The 18,161-nt window shown below is 48.2% G+C and overlaps 1 protein-coding gene across 3 annotated transcripts in view; it reads left to right on the top strand.

The window, feature by feature from the left end:
• Positions 1-18,161, top strand: part of fndc3ba (fibronectin type III domain containing 3Ba) — a 211,432-nt gene that overhangs the window by 50,928 nt on the left and 142,343 nt on the right. Inside the window, exon 1 of one of the 3 annotated variants that reach the window (XM_069897580.1) lies at positions 2,254-2,336. The exons of the other annotated variants lie outside the window; for them this stretch is intronic. The gene's annotated coding sequence lies outside the window, so the exon portion shown is untranslated. Of the gene's footprint in view, positions 1-2,253; positions 2,337-18,161 lie in introns of those variants that run through there. 3 annotated transcript variants of the gene reach the window in all.

The following is an 18,161-nucleotide window of genomic DNA, read 5'->3' as shown; positions in this document are numbered from 1 at the left end:
CCCACTAGGGCTCCTAGTGTTTATAAAATCATGAGGGATATCGATAGGTCACTGTCTTTTCCCCAGGTACAGGAGAATGGATCATCTTCTCTACCCTGGGAGCAGATTTGATGGACCAATGGGCCTACATCTTTTCTGATATCTTATGGGAATAACTGGAGGAAATAGCTCAAAATGAGTGGAAGGGGGATCTGAGGGGCCCTCTTCTTCATACAGAGGGTGGTGGGTGGGTGGAACAAGTTGCCAGAGGAAGCATTTGAGAGGGAGCAATGATGGTGGATAAGTCTGGACAGGGTCCATGGAGAGGAAAGGTTTAGGGGAATGCAGGCAAATGGAGGCAGCTCAGCTCGGCACCTAGGTTGGCATGGTTGGGCCGAAGGGCCTGATTCTGTGCTGTAAAACCTCCCAACAACCCCATGTGGAATTCCTTCTAGCGGCATGTTGTCAGTTGGAACTCACTGGCCAAGAAGGGTTGCAACATGGAACATTCTAGCACAGGACAGGCCCTTTGGCCCATGATTTTGTGCTGACCTATTTAAACCTACTCAACAAACTAAACCTTCCGTACCTCATATCCAAAACCCTCTATTTTTCTTCCATCCATCTGCCTAAGAGTCTTTTAAATGCCCCTATTGTACCAGCCTCAACCATCACTCCTGATAATGCATTGCAGGAATCCTCTGCTCTCTGTGTAAAATATTTACCCTGATGTTTCCCTGAACTTTCCTCTCCTCACCTTGTACACGTCCTCTGGTGTTTGCTATGCTCGCCCTAGGATAAAGGAGCTGTCTGTCCACCCTATCTATGCCTCTCATTTACAAAACCATCAGAGGGAACTGGGCATCCTGCCAAAGGAACTGAGTTGTGTTGATGGGGAAGAGCAGGGGTTTGGGATGAGTTTGTTGTTCTTGTTCGGAGACCCAGCACAGATGTGGCTTGCAGGGCTTTGTGAATACTGGGCGGGATTCATCAGCTGACAAGCACGTCGCGTCCAGCCACTTTCTGCAGATGCATCAAGAGTCACTTCCTTGGTATTTAGAACGAGGCCAAAGCCCCACTTGGCCACCAGTGATGCACCATGTTACCACGCATGGGTACTTTCCCCACAGCCAGGAACCTTGCCGAGTCTGTCACTGGATGTCCATGTGGAGACAGCCAATATCATTAACGACCCCTATCACTCTAGTCACAAGCTCTTCTCGCTGCTACCTTCAGGCAGGAGCCTGAAGACCAGCCCTTCTACGTTCGGCCCTCTCCCTAACTGTAAACTAGTCCAGGACCACCAAATGGATTTATCTGCATGACTGAAACACCACTTTATTTGCACAAATTGCAGTGGATAATATTTATTTATCCTTTGTATTTTTATTCTGTCACATGGTATGTGGCGCAGACCCACGGAGACTGGAAAACAGTCCTGCGGGGGTCTAATCACCCAGTCTGACTACTGTCAGCTCTGTGCAGGCTTTAAATGGCCTGTAAATGGAGCTGACAGTAGTTTATTTAAAATCCTGCAATCGCGGAGTCTGGGCCCAAGATGGCGGTGTCTATGATTGGCAGCGGCCACGAGGGGTTGCAGACTCTGGGGAAGCAGAGGCCTGGCACATGGCACCAGAAAACGGGGAGAACCCCCCTCCCCCGTTTGGGAAGAAGCAGAGGAGACAGACATCGAGGAGCTCTGAGGCAGCAGGTTGTTGGCGGCTCGAGGCGAGGAACCCACACAGGCTGCGGGGCTGCTGGCAACTGCGCTTGAGGAATTCACACTGGACTGTGGACTGCTGGAGACTGACTCAAGACAACTTGAAGGGGTACCGGGTAACGGAACCAGGATGTGAGAGGGTTCCTGATCATGTAAGAGGTTCAGATCTGGACCTCAGGTTCCTGTGTGGCTGTGGGGGCTTCAGGAGTGCTGGAGGTGAATCCAGGGACACATGGAGACTCTGTGGGGATTCTCTTTTAGTTCTCTTTCTCTGACTGTAAAAGGCGCTTCAGGCAATTTCTGCCGGTGGTGAATCAAATTCCGTGTGATGTGGCATTGTCTTCATTACATGACAATAAATTGAATCTTGAGTCTTGAACCTTGCATACCTGTGTGACTGCAGCAAGTAGGAATGTCAGAGCATCTTTACATTGTACTTGTGTGTATGACAATAAGTTCTCATCTCATCTCCCTGAGGTCATTGACAGAGAATGGGTAGAAACTCTGATCCTCATTTCTACAGATGGAAGCATTGACTGTCCACTTCCTTCCACAGGTATTTACAGCAGGGGATCTGTTCCATCACTCAGACTCTCACCCCCAAACCTTCAATTTTTCTGTTCCAGAATAGGAAAAGGTGTGTGTGTCAACTTGGAGTTAATAAAGCTTTGACTATGTGCCAGAGGCTGGGGCAAAGTGGAAGAGTGGCGGTCCAGGGTCTGAGGGAAAGGATGGGGCGGTCATGGAGGAGTAAAGGGGCAGGCAGCTTGCTAGGGGGTGGGACGGGACGGGCAAGATGTGAAGGGGATGTGGCTGCAGAGTAGGGGGTTCTGTGAAGAAGGAGATATTTGTTGCACTCTCTTACTGCCACTTCTCTGGACTGTTAGAGATAGGAGCAGATTTCATCAACATTAAGATAAATTTGGTGAAATTATTTGTAGGAAAGGGGACTTGTCTTTCAGCTTTGCTGGTTGAAAGCCTACATAGATCATAGAAATCTACAGTGCAGCACAGGCCCTTCGGCTCACAGTGTTGTGTTGACCTACTCTAACAATTGCCTAGAATTTCCCTATTGAAAAACCATGACCTACCTAATGATCTCTTAAAAGATCCTGCCTCCACCACCCATGGCCAGCAACACATTCCTTGCACCTACCCCTCTCTGTGTGGAGAACCTACCTCTTACATTCCCCCCCCGTACTTACTCCCAAGCACCTAAACCTTGTCTTGGTCCTGGGGAAAAGCCTCTGGCCATCAATGCCTCTCATCATCTTGTCCACCTCTATCAGGTCACCCCTCATCCTCCGTCTCTCCAAGGAAAAATGACCAAGTTCACTCAATCGATCTCCATGAGGCACACTCTCCAGTCTCAAGACTAAGACGGAATTACACTGAGAATGGGGAAAGCTGGGGAATGGCCCAGAGGTGCTGTCACAGCAGCATCCACACCTTCTGTCCCATAACCCGTCACCTCTGGGTGCCTCCTCCAGTTTTCTTTCCCCTAATTACAAATGTAATTTAACCTATTCCATCTTAGTCTTGAGAAAGGTTCATGACCAGAAATGTTCACTGACTATTTCCTGACAGATCCTGCCCAACCTGTCAAATTCCTCCAGCATTTCTTTGTCTGCTCAAAGTCATGGTTGCCGATCTTGCCCAGACCTCAGCTCCCCGATCTTTCGACAATTTGTCTACTTCATTTCCAAAGACCCAGTTTGGCAACTCTCTTGTGGAGAGATTGGGTGGATATTTGAGGAGGTGGGGTGGTCGGAGGTGAGATGGTGTCCCATGGGAGGTAGGGAAAGGAGCTGCATCATTGCCAGGAGGTGAAGCAGGAGCTACAGCTCTCTCTCCCCTTCGCCGAGGGTCTCGTACCCATCGGGAGATGTTGCTGGAGGGGCCTTTTTATCAGTATATATGTGGACTTTCTGCGTCACTTGTAAAAGAAAATGTGTTCCAACATTTTGAATGCCAACCTTCACTTCCTGTCTTGCTGACAACAGGAAACAAATCGAAATTGAGAAATGCTTAAATAAAGTTTGGGAAAGTGTCCAGCACTGTGGGCAATGAAAATAATTTGGACTGGGTTAACGACAGAGCTTTCACTGGGTGCTGGATAAAACAACTGGGCCTCACTGTGTCTCTGACCCAAACTCTCATTTCCTGCCAGTCAGCTATGAGACGGGATGTATTCACTCGATCAATAGCTGCAAGTTGAGATGTTGCCCATGTGAACAAATACTAGCCCCTCAAGCCTGCCACCCCTTATTCAATAAGGTCTCGGCACAATTAGCGTAGCGATTAGTGTAATGCAGAAACAGTGCCCGCAATCTGGATTCAAATCCCACGGTGTTTGTAAGGAGTTTGTATGTTCTCCCGTATCTGTGTGAATTTTCCCCAGGGCTCCGGTTTCCTCCCACCATCCGAAACATACTGGGGGCTGTGGGTCAATTGAGTGTAATGGGTAGCATGGGCCGTAAGGATCTGTTACCGTGATGCATGTTTAAATTTTAAAAAATAATTGAAAAAAATTAAATTTAACCTCACCATTTCCTTTAAAAAAATTTTTTAATTGAATTTAACATATAAATCCTACATTCAAAATCTTCTAATATAACAAAGAACAGGCCATATCAGGTATACATCACAGATTAAACATATGACGTAAATCACTTGTTTCTTTAAGACATCAAATTCTATCAAAATATGGAATTTAATCTGCTTCTTCCTTGAAGGGGTTCAGGCCCAACATGTCAGCAATATATCTTTGCTTTTTATGGATGCTGAAAAGACCGGCTGAGTTCATCTAGCATTTGGGTGTGTTTTTCCCAACTGTACCTCACTGCTGTCCGCCACCGACTGTGAGAGGATGATTGTGGCTTCAAGAAGCTGGAGGATGTACCAAAGGTCCTCTCCCCTTCAAGTTGCTTGAGCTCGTGACTTTTGGAATTCTTCATCACTGGAGACCACTGGTTGAGTGCGTTCAAGAGGCAGAACTGGCTCTCATTAGCCAGGGCTGTGAATACAGTTGAAAGGATACGCTTCACCCCAACAGACCTCAGCTGGAGAACTGCGTCTAGTTCTATAAGAACATTATGAGAGGTAGGAGTAGAATTAGGCCATTTGGCCCATCGAGTCTGCTCTTTCATTCAGTTCATGGCTGATATATTTTTCCTCAACCCCATTCCCCTGTAATTTTGATCCTTGCACTAATCAAGAACTCATCACCTCCTCTTTAAATTAGATTGTGGAGTGCCGGTAAGTTTATATTTGTTGGCGCGATGTTTTGATACTGTCGATCACGAACAACCCTGAGTTTCTTTTTCCTGCAGCCCAGGCCGAATTTCTACTTATCAGAAGTACGCGACTAAAATTCTCCATGATGTTGTATTTCAGTTCAGAGGTGAGACTGAACAAGGTCTGTCCTCTCCAGAGCAGGGGAGGCTAAAAGGGGGACTTGATTGCGATATATAACATTATGAGTTGTTTAGATAGGGTAGACCGCAGGAATCTTTTCCCCAACTTGGCCCCAGATAAGATGAGAGAACGTAGGTTTAGGTTAATGGGGAAGAGGTGGGAGGGAGACCTCCTTCACTTAGAGGGTGGGGAGTACTTGGAACTCGCTGCTGGAGAGTGGTGGCAGCCATAGTGACAGACAGTATTAAGCAGTCTTCAGATGAGCACTGATCACCCACCTGGACTCAGAGGTTTATAGACCGGGTGCTGAAGAGTCTGTATTGACTGGTTGGGCCAAATGGCCTGGTTCCATGCTGCACGGTTTTACCCCACTACTTGCTCTAGCCCTGACACCACATGTTGTGTGATGGTGCCTAGTAGCCAGAGGTTCCACCATGCTCCCCTGCTGTTCTCTGGGATGTTTGCGCTGTTTAAGGAGTCAGAAAGTTTGGCCTGAGGCCTTGGGGGAAAGCTATTAACACGCCTGTGGTGAGGAGTAGGGGGCACTTGTCCACTGGACCCCAGTGAAGTTGGAGCTCCTATATCGAGCCTCAAACCCACCTGGAGCAGGGACTGGATCCAGGGTCTCCACACTCACGGACGGGGATGGATTACTGAATTGCAGGCTCGTTCCTTTCAATATAAACCAGATAAACACCCATTCACTTCCTCGCTCTCCAAACCCCATCAGCTTTTCTCATTATCCGCAATGTGCAGAAGGTCTCTGCTGAGCACACTGTGGCTGAGGGGCTGCATTCAGAGCACGCAGAAGGGCTCTTTATTCCTCTCAACAGCCTTCCTCTGTCCTTTCTTCATTTGGTATCTCTGCTCGTTCCAATCCTCAGTCTCTTCACATATCTCCCTCTGCCTCTCTGCTCCTCATTTTCTTCCTCCCCATTCTCTCTCACTCTTTCAGTTTGTCTCCTTCGCACAGTGTGTGTGGGAGTGTGTGTGTATGTGCGTGTGGGCGTGCGCGTGTGTGTGTGGAGTTCCTCTGTCTTTCTCATTCTTTGTCTCTCTCTCTCTGTTTGTTTCTGTCACAGAGAGAAAGTCCCTCTGTTTCTTTCTTCTCCCTCTTTCTTTCTTTCTTTCTCTCACTCTGTCTCAGTATGTCTGTCTCTTTCTCACTCTCTCTCTCGCTCCCTCCTCCCTGACCCCCCACCCTTCCCACCCCCTCCACCTTTCCTGTGCACCTTCTCCAGTCCCTACCTCGTTGTGCCGGCAGGCCTCACTCGATGATGTGGCAACTCACTGATCATTCAGTCACTGCTCAGGAAGTTATCGAGCTGGACGTGTGCCTGGAACAGTTGCAGATGTTGAGTCTCAGTAACTGACAGGCTCCTCATTGTGGATTCAACACAGTGAGGTGCCTGATGCTTGAAACCCTGCTCCTGTCTGGAGATGTAAGCTGGTGAGTCTTTGGAAGCTGCTGCTGGACACCAAATGCTGAGAATCTGTAAATGATCTTGCTCAGATTTGAAAGAACCAAAACCCCAAGTTGATAAACTGCTCCTGATCTTAGACACAGAAGTAATCAGGCCGATGTCAGAAACCTGAAATGAAAATGGAAAAGCTGAAACTCTCAGCTGGTCAGTCAGCGCCTATGGAGAACAAAATTGCACTAAGGATTTGGGTTGAAGATGTTTAGTCGAACTTAAATTCAACATGTTTTAAGTTGTGGGGAAGGGGAGGTTTGGAGTGAACGGGAAGCCTGTGGTGGCATGGAGATGTTGTTTATTTAAATTCAGACGTACAGCACGGTAACAGGCTCAATTACACCAGATTGACCTACAACCCCCGGGTTCATTTTGAAGGGTGGGAGGAAATCGGAGCCCCCCGGAGGAAACCCGCGCAGACACGGGGAGAACGTACAAACTCCTTACAGACAGTGCGGGATTCGAACCCCAGTCGTTGGTGCTGCAACAACGTTGCACTAACCGCGTCACCCTGAGGTAAGGTAGGGAAAAAAATGAAAGGTGCGGTGGTTGAAGAGGGTGAGGGCACGTGTTAATCACAGCCGAGCCATCTTCAGGAGTTTAAACACAAGGAAATGAATGAGAACACGAAAGGAAAAGATGCTGGAACTGTCAGATGTGAAGCTGTTGGAAGTTTAATTTCAAAAAAATGTAGAAATACACCTCAGAAACAGGCTATTCTGCCCCACAAGATTGTCCTGCCCAAATATACCCATGTGACCAATTAATGCCAGACATTTTGAAGGGTGGGAGGAAACTGGAGCCCTCAGAGGAAACCCATGCAGGCACGGGGAGAACTCCTTACAGAGTGGGGGGGATTCAATCCCAGGTCGCTGGTGCTGTAATTGTTTGGCACTAACCATAATGCACCAAATCGGAAGTAAAAAGAAACTGTTGGACATAATGAGTAGGTCAGACAATGCCTTTGGAAGAGAGGGAAACAGTGAACATTATTGGCCACTTCAGGGCCCCAAACTGGGAAGGTCGGTGAGCTGAAGTTACTGACTTCTATTACCTGCCAGCTGAAGATGAAGTGCCGTTGCCAGAGCTTGGGCTGTTTCATTGGAGTGGCGTAGAACATAGGGACAGCAGGGGAACAGGCCCTTCAGCCCACATGTCTGCACCAAGCACGATGGCCAAATTAAACTGAAAGTTTAGACCCACAGCAGACTGCAGATGCTGGAATCTGAGCCAAACTCCACCTGAAGGAGGAACAGCAGGCCACGCACCATCTATGGGAGAACGTCTCAGGCCGAAACCCTGTATTAAGAGAAAGGGTTTTGGCCTGAAACGTCAACCGTTTTGTCTCCCACGGATCTGCTCGACCTGCTGAGTTCCTGCAGCAGATTGTGTTTAGAGAAACTAAAACTTTGCACATGATCTGCATCTTTCCAACCTTAAATAGTTCTGTAAATATCTGGATGCCTCTTAAATACTACCTTTGTATCTGGTTCCACACTGGAAACTCTTTCCAGACACTCACCAGTCTCTCTCTGTGTAAGAAAACAATGCTGTCCTGTGCATCTTCTTTAACCTTTCCCACCCCCACCCACTCATTCTTAAACACAGGTCCTCTCGTGCAGCCATTCCCAACTGCCCCCCACCCCTGGGATCACACCACATTGAAGTAAAAGTAGAATGTATAAGCATCTCATCTACTCATACCTTGAAGAAGGGCTCAGGCCCAAACCGTCAGAAATCTATCTCTGTCTCCTATGGACGTGAAAAGACCGGCAGAGTTCTTCCAGGTGTTTACTTCACATTACATAAATATCTTTTACATTTTTTTCTACGTACCCAGGAGGAGAAAAGTACAGAAGAAACCAAAACGACAACTTCACAGGGAAGGGGGCCTGCGCTGTCTGTCAGGAGTTTGCACGTTTTCCCCGTGTCTGCATGGGTTTTCCCCAGGGCCTCCAGTTTCCTCCCAACGTCCGAAATGTAGTTTAATGGGGTGTAATTGGGCGACATGGGCTCATGGGATGAAAAGGCCAGTCAACGTGCCAAGTGTCTAAATTTTAAGATTTAAATGTAATAAACTTTGAGCAGAGTCCGGGGTTGGGGGGAAGGGTGGTGGGGTTTGGGGGAGGAACATAAACAAAAAAAGGTTGAGAATGGCTGCTCCAGTGTGACGTGGGAAGTCACTGAAAGATCAAAGAAGAAATGGGATTGCCATGAGCTGGGAGTTAAGAATTAATCCCTTGGACTGAACAGAAGTCTTTTCTGGACAAGACCAGGTCAGCATTTGGTTTCCCCAGTGCAGTGGAGGTGACACTGTGAATACTGACTGCAGCCACTACGTCTGAGAGAAATGCAAGTGTCTGCTTCACCTGGAGAGAGTGTTTCGATCTCAAAGGTGTTCCCATGGTAATGTGCTGTGTCTGCCATCCTTGTGTCAGCCCCAGTCAGGGACCGCCCCCCCCCCCCACCCCTTTTAGTTCTGGACCCTGGATGACTGCCTCCTTCATGAGAACAGAATCCAGACCATTTTGAGTTTTACCACACGCCAACTTGTCTGTGTTGACGAGCGAGTCCCACTCGACTGTGTTTGGCCCTCTAAGAAGTAGAACACAAAAGTCTGCAGATGCTGTGATTGCAGTAAAAAACACAGAAATCCTGGAGGAACTCAGCAAGTCTTGCAGTGTCCATAGGAGGTAAAGATATTTAACTAATGTCTCAGGCCTTGAGGAAGGGCTCAGGCCAAAACATTGGCTCTCTGTGTTGTCTATTTCCCTCTAAACCTTTCCTTCAAAGTTTATAATTGTGCACTAGTTCCTCTGGCAGCTTATTCCACACTCCCACCACCCTCTGAGTGAGAAACTTTCCCCTAATGTTACCCTTACACCTCTCCCCTTTCAGCCTAAAGCTATGACCTCTTGTATTTATCTCCCCCAACCTAAGTGGAAACATCCTACTCACATCTATTCTGTCCATACCCCTATTTCTCTCCCCCTCTGTCCCACTCTCTATCTACCCCTCCTCTCTCCCTACTTTCTCCCCCTCTCTCTCCTACCCTACTATTCCCATCTCTCTCCTCTCTCTCTCCTTGCCCCCTCTTTCTCTCTATCCCCTCTCTCACTACCCCGCTGTCCCCATCTCTATATCCCCCCTTCTCTCTCTTCCTCCCCCTCTCCATCTATTTCTCCCCCTGCTCACCAGTGTGAGATCACACACCACCAGATTTCAGGACTGTTTTTCCCTGCTGTTATCAGTCTCCTGAATGAACCCCATACCAATACATTGATGCTGCCTTTGCTCCTTCCCTGGAACTCTGTACTTGTTGTACTCAGTCTGCTCGCAAAACAGTCTCTAACACAGCGCCTTAGCGCAAGTGACGACAGTCTTGAACCTGGCTGTGCGACGTCCAGTCATGCATGACTCCAAGATCTCCCAAGACACACAGGAAATAGACGGCTGTATCCAGAGGAAATTATTCAAAGTTGACATCAGAATTTCCTCAGAAAGATTGCAATATCCTCAGTGACTCATGGAATCCGTGGCCTGTGGACAGGAGGGGGAACATTTGAGGAGGTGTAGAGAATCTCCGGTCTCCTCACCAGTGAGGGTGGAAGGGTGACCTCCCATTACACCTGTCCCCTCAGTTCAGCCTTGCCAAGGCCCCAAACACCTCCTCCATATTCCTGCCTGGAGTGAAAGGAATTGTTCATTATCACGTGTATCAAGAGGCACTGAGAGGCTTTGTTTTGCATGCTATCCAGCCAAGTCAACTGAAAGAGTGCTACAATAATGCAGTGCAGGGTGTGGAACAGACCCTTATGTTCCACTTGTCCAAGCCGGCACTCTGGGCTAGTCCCATGTACCTGCATTTGGCCCATGGCCCTCCAACCCTTCCTATTTCTACATCTCTCACTGGCAGCTTGTTCCAGATACGGACCGCCCTCCGAGTGAAGATGTTGTTCCTCAGGGCCACTCCCCCTCACCTTAAACCTATTCACTGTCTTCGTCCATGCGGAGGGAAAAGCTGATGAGCATCGAATGTATCCATATCTCTCGTGGAATTGTTTAAGCCTATGTTGCTGTGGTCAGTGCAGGCCGTAGTATCACCAGGACAAGGTGCAGGACTGCAAGTAAAAACTATGCAAGGTCATCATTCTTCACCAATTCAAGAACCTGATAACAACGGGAAAGAAACAGAATCTAGAGCTTCATGTTTTCCAGCTCGTGTATCTTCTGAATGACAGGAGGGGAGGAGTGGGGAGGAAGAGTGTGACCGAGGTGGGACCGGACTTTAATATGGTGGCTGCTGTGAGACTGTGAGAGGTATGGACGGAGTTGATGAAGGGGAGGGGTGTGTGTGATGGAGTCACTGGAGGGGAGGGAGTGTCTGATGGAGTCAATGAAGGGGAGGGGGGTGTGATGGAGTTGATGAAGGGGAGGGAGGTGTGTGATGGAGCCAATGGAGGGGAGGAGGTATGTGATGGGGAGGGGAGTGCGATGGAATTGATGGAGGGGAGAGGGTGTGTGATGGAGTCGATGAAGGGGAGGGGGGTGTGATGGAGCTGATGAAGGGGGGGTGTGATGAAGGGGAGGGAGGTGTGTGATGAAGCCAATGGAGGGGAGGAGGTATGTGATGGGGAGGGGAGTGTGCGATGGAGTTGATGGAGGGGAGAGGGCTTGTGATGGAGTCGATGAAGGGGAGGGGGGTGTGATGGAGCTGATGAAGGGGGGGTGTGATGAAGGGGAGAGAGGTGTGTGATGGATCCAATGGAGGGGAGGGGTGAGCTGCGTTCATAACTCTATCAGATTTCTTGCGATCTTGGGCAGAGTGATTCCTGTCCCTTGCAGTGATGCATCGGGTAGGATTCTTGCCATGGTAGATCCATGATTTGGGGTCAAGAATTTCTACAGACTTCTAGGGAAAAGGCTGGAAATTTTAACTGGATGTGAGAATGGTTTAGCTCAGGGTGGAGAGGTGGTGCAGACTCAATGAACCGAATGGCCTACTTCTGTTCCTTTATCTTGTGTGATTGTGAAGTCAGTCTTTGGGACCCAGCTTTAGACTTGAGCAAACATTTTGACTTCACTTTGGCGCATGCAGCAGTGAACTTGAAGTGAACGTAGAAGGCAGTGACCACTGTTCCGAGCATTGGACACTTCAGGATGTCTCGAGGAGGAGAACGTGTCTGCTCAGAGGATCCCCTCAATGTCACGCACCAGCCTGAACTGGGAACTATGTCACCAGCCCTTCATCACGGCTGGAACTCTCTCCCTGACACCACCTTCACCTGAACTTCAGCACCTCAGGGAGGTGACATCACCGCTTTCTCAAGGGCCACACAGGCCAACTGTGTGAGGAGATGCATGCTCCACGAGGAAATGGAGTTCTGATTGTACCAAATCAGAATTTAATGAAAAATTTAACGAAATGTTTTCCAGCAGCAGTGATGCTCATGACATGCGCAAAATTGCTATAAATTACATTTCTGTAAACGCACTACTGTTAACGTAATGGTTAGTGGAACACTATTCAGCACCAACAACTGGGGATCAAATCTCACGCTGTAAGGAGTTCGTAGGGGGTGGCACGATTAGCGGTTAGAGCAACACTGTAACAGCACCAGTGATCGAGACTGGGTTTTGAATCCTGCGCTGTCTGTGAGGAGTTTGTACGTTCTCCCCGTGTCTGTGTGGGTTTCCCCTGGGGGGGGCTCAGGTTTCCTTCCACCATTCAAAACATATTGGGGTTGTAAGTGTAGTTGGGGCAGCACGGGCTCATGGGCTGAAGGGGCCTGTTACCTGGATGTCTCAATTTAATATGAAATTCATGCAAAAGAAGAACAAGTGAGGTGGTGTCTGTGGTTCATTCATTGTCTGCTCAGAAATCTGATGGAGGAGGGGAAGAAGCTGTTTTTGTACCATTGGGTGCTCGTCTTCAGGCTCCTGGACCTCCTTCCTATTGGTAACAGTGAAAACAGGATGTAGCCAGGGTGCTGAGGATAGCGGCTGGTTTCTTGAGGTGTGTCCTTAATGGAGTGAAGACTGATGGTGCTGGTAGAATTCACAACTGTCTGTGGTCTTTTCCTGTCATGTGCACCACCGTACCAGACAGTGATGCAACCAGCCAGAATGTTCTCCATAGTACACCTGATGGATCAAGCCTGAGGCCCTTGGCTTGGACCCAGCACTGCACAGATAATGTCTCTGGCCCTGCAGAGATCCCTCAGATTGAATTGTGAGGCTTGGTGGGGGTGAATGGCTGGAGTTAAAATGCCCCCCTCCTGAGCTGATGATTCCTCGGTGCCCCGTGACATGCCGTAGATGGAGTATGCAGAAAGCCCTGTGTCAGAGTTCAGGCTGCAGGCATCTGGGTTCAGAGCAGGGCAGGGCCTTTCCCCTTGCTCACGGAGCAGGGTAGATGGTAACTGCAGCAAGTCGAAACCCAACATCTGCAGACTTTCTTGTTTAACCCACAGAACTATGGATCAGTGATGTAATAATGGCCCCAAGCGACAGAAAACACACTTGGCAAGGCCCACTGACAGTGTTGGCCAGCTTCCAGATCCAGATTTAGGACAGATACTCCAAATGAATATAATATTTCTACAAGGACTAACATATAGATTTGAACTTCTCTAAATATTTAGTTACTGCTGAGTGTCGGTCTTTCCCCATTAGTGAAGGATAGGAGATGTGTTTTATGGAAGGCCAATACACCATTCAGCCCATCAAATCTGCTTCCCCATTTGAACTAGATCTCAACCCATTCTCCTGTCTTCTCCCTGCAACCTTTGACACCCTTACTGCTCGAAACCTCTGTTTTGATTTGTTCAGGAGTGGTAGCAACAACCCCCAAGCCTGGATTAATTTTAAACTTTTTTTTAAATTTAGACATACAGCGTGATAATGGGAACTTCCAGCCCACGACCCCGTGCCGCGCAAATACACCAATTAACCCCTTCCCCCTCTATTCACCTACCCATCGTTCCTCCCCTTGCTGGCTGCTCTCTCCTCCCTCCTTTCTCCACCTATCACCTCCAACCATTACAGCCCCCATCGCTTTTGTTCAGACGCCTGCCGACATTTTTCCACACCTTGAAGAAGGGCTCCAGCTCGAAATGTTGGTTTTGTGTTTTTACTACAACCCCCATATGTTTTGAAGGGTGGGAGAAAACCGTAGCACCCGGGGAAAATCCACGCAAGCATGGGGAGACGTACAACCTCCTTACAGACAGCACTGGATTCAAACATGGGTTGTTGGTACTGTAATAGTGTGGGGCTAACCAGTTGTCTCCTGGAGGCAGCTATCTGGCGGGCTAGGGGTGGGGGTCCTGAGGTGACCAAAGGTCACCTTGCAGTTATGTGACAACTTGGACAACATGGAGGGCTCTGCATGGTGGTGAGCATGGAATCATAGGGTCATACAGCATGAAACAGGCCCTTCAGCCCATCTTGTTCATGACAACCAAGTTGGTGTCATCTTGTTTGCTGAGATATGGTCCATTTTCTTCTAAACATGCCATTTCTTTTTTTTTAAATTTTTTAACTTTTCACACCATAAACCATACTGACCAAAATACATACAGACATTTTTCTCTTAAATATATACAGTGTCATTTTCTCGCCTTTTTCCCCCCTCCCTTCCCTCCCTCCCTCTTCCCCCTTTCCCATTTATTCAAAGTTCAATCTATATAGTCTTTCTGAACATGCCATTTCCATGTATCTTTTGAACATTGGAAATTTTCCCATTTCTATTGTTTCCTCTGGCAGACAGGGACAACTCTATTAGTGAAAAAGGTTGGCCTTCAGCAATTCTATACCTTCTCAACATAATCCTTTGCCCTCTAGTTCTAGAATCATCTATGCTTTATCCATGAGCATTCACCTTATCAACGCCCCTCATGATGACATAAACTTCCGTAACTCTCTTCTTAACAAATCTTTTCTAACTCATTGACATCCTCAGTTGTATTAATGTTGGCCTCGGAGATAACGCTACTGGCTACGGTATTGGTGGGGTCCGTCGCTGTGCAACACCGGGGTACAGTACTGGTGGGGACGGATCTGTCACTGTGTAACACTGGGGTACAGTACTGGTGGTGATGGGTCAGTCACTGTGTAACACTGGGGTATAGTACTGGTGGGGATGGGCTTGTCACTGTGTAACACTGGGGTACAGTACTGGTGGGGATGTGTCTGTCACTGTGTAACACTGGGGTACAGTACTGGTGGGGATGGGTCAGTCACTGTGTAACACTGGGGTACAGTACTGGTGGGGATGTGTCTGTCACTGTATAACACTGGGGTACAGTACTGGTGGGGATGGGTCTGTCACTGTGTAACACTGGGGTACAGTACTGGTGGGGATGGGTCTGTCACTGTGTAACACTGGGGTACAGTACTGGTGGGGATGGGTCAGTCACTGTGTAACACTGGGGTACAGTACTGGTGGGGATGTGTCTGTCACTGTGTAACACTGGGGTACAGTACTGGTGGGGATGGGTCTGTCACTGTGTAACACTGGGGTACAGTACTGGTGGGGCTGTGTCTGTGACTGTGTAACACTGGGGTACAGTACTGGTGGGGATGGGTCAGTCACTGTGTAACACTGGGGTACAGTACTGGTGGGGATGGGTCTGTCACTGTGTAACACTGGGATACAGTACTGGTGGGGATGTGTCTGTCACTGTGTAACACTGGGGTATAGTACTGGTGGGGATGTGTCTGTCACTGTGTAACACTGGGGTATAGTACTGGTGGGGATGTGCCTGTCATTGTGTAACACTGGGGTACAGTACTGGTGGGGATGGGTCTGTCACTGTGTAACACTGGGGTACAGTACTGATGGGGATGGGTCTGTCACTGTGTAACACTGGGGTACAGTACTGGTGGGGATGGGCCTGTCACTGTGTAACACTGGGGTACAGTACTGGTGGGGACGGGTCTGTCGCTGTGTAACACTGGGGTATAGTACTGGAGGGGATGTGTCTGTCACTGTGTAACACCGGGGTACAGTACTGGTGGGGATGTGTCTGTCACTGTGTAACACTGGGGTATAGTACTGGTGGGGATGGGTCTGTCACTGTGTAACACCGGGGTACAGTACTGGTGGGGATGTGCCTGTCATTGTGTAATACTGGGGTACAGTACTGGTGGGGATGGGTCTGTCACTGTGTAACACTGGGGTACAGTACTGGTGGGGATGTGTCTGTCACTGTGTAACACTGGGGTACAGTACTGGTGGGGATGGGTCAGTCACTGTGTAACACTGGGGTACAGTACTGGTGGGGATGTGTCTGTCACTGTGTAACACTGGGGTACAGTACTGGTGGGGACGGGTCTGTCGCTGTGTAACACTGGGGTATAGTACTGGAGGGGATGTGTCTGTCACTGTGTAACACCGGGGTACAGTACTGGTGGGGCTGTGTCTGTCACTGTGTAACACTGGGGTATAGTACTGGTGGGGATGGGTCTGTCACTGTGTAACACCGGGGTACAGTACTGGTGGGGATGTGCCTGTCATTGTGTAATACTGGGGTACAGTACTGGTGGGGATGGGTCAGTCACTGTGTAACACTGGGGTACAGTATTGGTGGGGATGGGTCAGTTACTGTATAACACTGGGGTATAGTACTGGTGGGGATGGGTCTGTCACTGTATAACACTGGGTTACAGTACTGGTGGGGGCAGGTCTGTCACTGTGTAACACTGGGGTTCAGTACTGGAGAGTTGGCTGAAAGGGGGGGGTTTCTTTTTTTAAAATATATATAAAATATAACGTTCATGCTTTGTTTATTGATATATATGTTACTTATTATCTGTATTTTGAATGAATAAATAAAGTTTAAAAAAAAGGATGATTCTGGGATTGAAAGGATTATCATGTGAGGAGCGTTTGACAGCTCTCTTCCTGTACTCATTGGAATTTAGGAGAATGGGGAATGATCTCTGAATTATTTCTGTTGTTGAAAAGCATGGAAAGAGTAGATGTAGAAAGGTTATTTCCTTTGGTGAGAGAGTCTAGGACAAGAGGGCACAACTTGAATATATCTCCACTTAGAACGGAGATGTGGAGGGAATTCTTCAACCAGAGAGTGATGAATCTGTGGAATTTGTTGCCCCAGGTGGTTTAGGAGACCAGGTCATTGGGGGTATTTAAGCCAGAGATTGAAAGGTTTTTGATTAGCCGGGTTATCAAAGATCATGGGGAGAAGACTGGGCAGTGGGTCCGATTGGGGAAAATGGATCAGCTCATGATTAACTGCTGGGGCAGACTTCATGGGCTGAAAGGCCTATTTCTGATCCTTTGTCTTATGGACGTGCCAAAATTCATAGGTCTTCTAAGAAACCAGAGGGTTGGTGTTGATGTGGTTGGTCCTGGCCTGGTGATCTAGTCACCACTGTCACCATTTCAATGCCATTAAGATGGGTGGAGCAGGAGGTGGGACATTGTTCCAGCACTGGGTGGAGCCTTCCCACCAACTGGACAATTAGTGGATTAGCAAAAGTTCTTGACTAACGATCTGAGTTCAATCGTACCATCATCTGTAGAACTAAACGTCATTAATGGATAACAAGTTCATTGTCATACACATTGTACAAGGTACATATGCATTGGCATTCATACTTGCTGCAGACACACAGGTACTTGCCAAGAAAAACTATAATGGTAAACTAATTAAATTAAAGAGACAATAAAAAGATGAAAGAAAATAAATATTTTCAGTAATCCAAGTCCAAAACAGCAGCCCCTTCGTGTTGTCGGAGCAGAGCCTGATTAATATAACAAGGGGAGGTTCAAGGGTTCAATAGTTTAATTTGAAAGTGTCTGTTTGTAGTGGACCACTGAACCATTCAATTGCTGTAAGCAGGAAAACACGGGCTGACAAATGACCATCATGGGGGGTGGGGGGGCGGGGGGAGACGCTGCTCTCCTTGTTACCCTGGGGGGCATGTGGGAGACAGCAGAGGCTTGAATCTGGAGCACACATCCTCTGCTCGGGGAACTCAGCAGGTCAAACAGTGTCAGTGGGAGAAAAGGAACGCTCAACGTTTTGGGCCGGAAACCTTCTTCAAGACTGAAGAAGGATGTGGTTTTTGTATTTAGTTTCATAAAGTTAGAATAGGTTTAAGGTGAGTGGTGAGAGGGACATTTTCTTCACACAAAGGGTTGGTTGGTGTGTGGAATGAGCTGCCAGATGAAGTGGTGGAGACAGGGACAGTTACAACATTAGAAGATATTTAGACTGGTCCGTGGACATTATCAATGAAGCATAGCAAATAGAAGCGAGAGGGCCATTCAGCCCTTCAAATCTGTTCATCATTCAATGCCATCATAGGTGATCATTGACCTCAGTCCCCTATTCTTTCTTTCCTTCCACGCCCCTTGATCCCTTTGACCATAAGAGCAACACCCAGCTCCATTTTAAATGCGTCTGGTGGGCTGCCCTCGATAGCTTCACGTGGTAGGAAGTTCTGTGGGTTTCAATATCTTTTTGCAGTGGACTTTGACCTCTTGCCCTGGACTTCCCCATCATCGGAAACATCCTTCCTGCATCTACCCTGTCTGATCC

Source organism: Narcine bancroftii, chromosome 9 (assembly GCF_036971445.1).
Source record: "Narcine bancroftii isolate sNarBan1 chromosome 9, sNarBan1.hap1, whole genome shotgun sequence".
Classification (NCBI taxonomy): domain Eukaryota; kingdom Metazoa; phylum Chordata; class Chondrichthyes; order Torpediniformes; family Narcinidae; genus Narcine; species Narcine bancroftii.
This window is presented reverse-complemented; position numbering and strand designations above follow the sequence as displayed.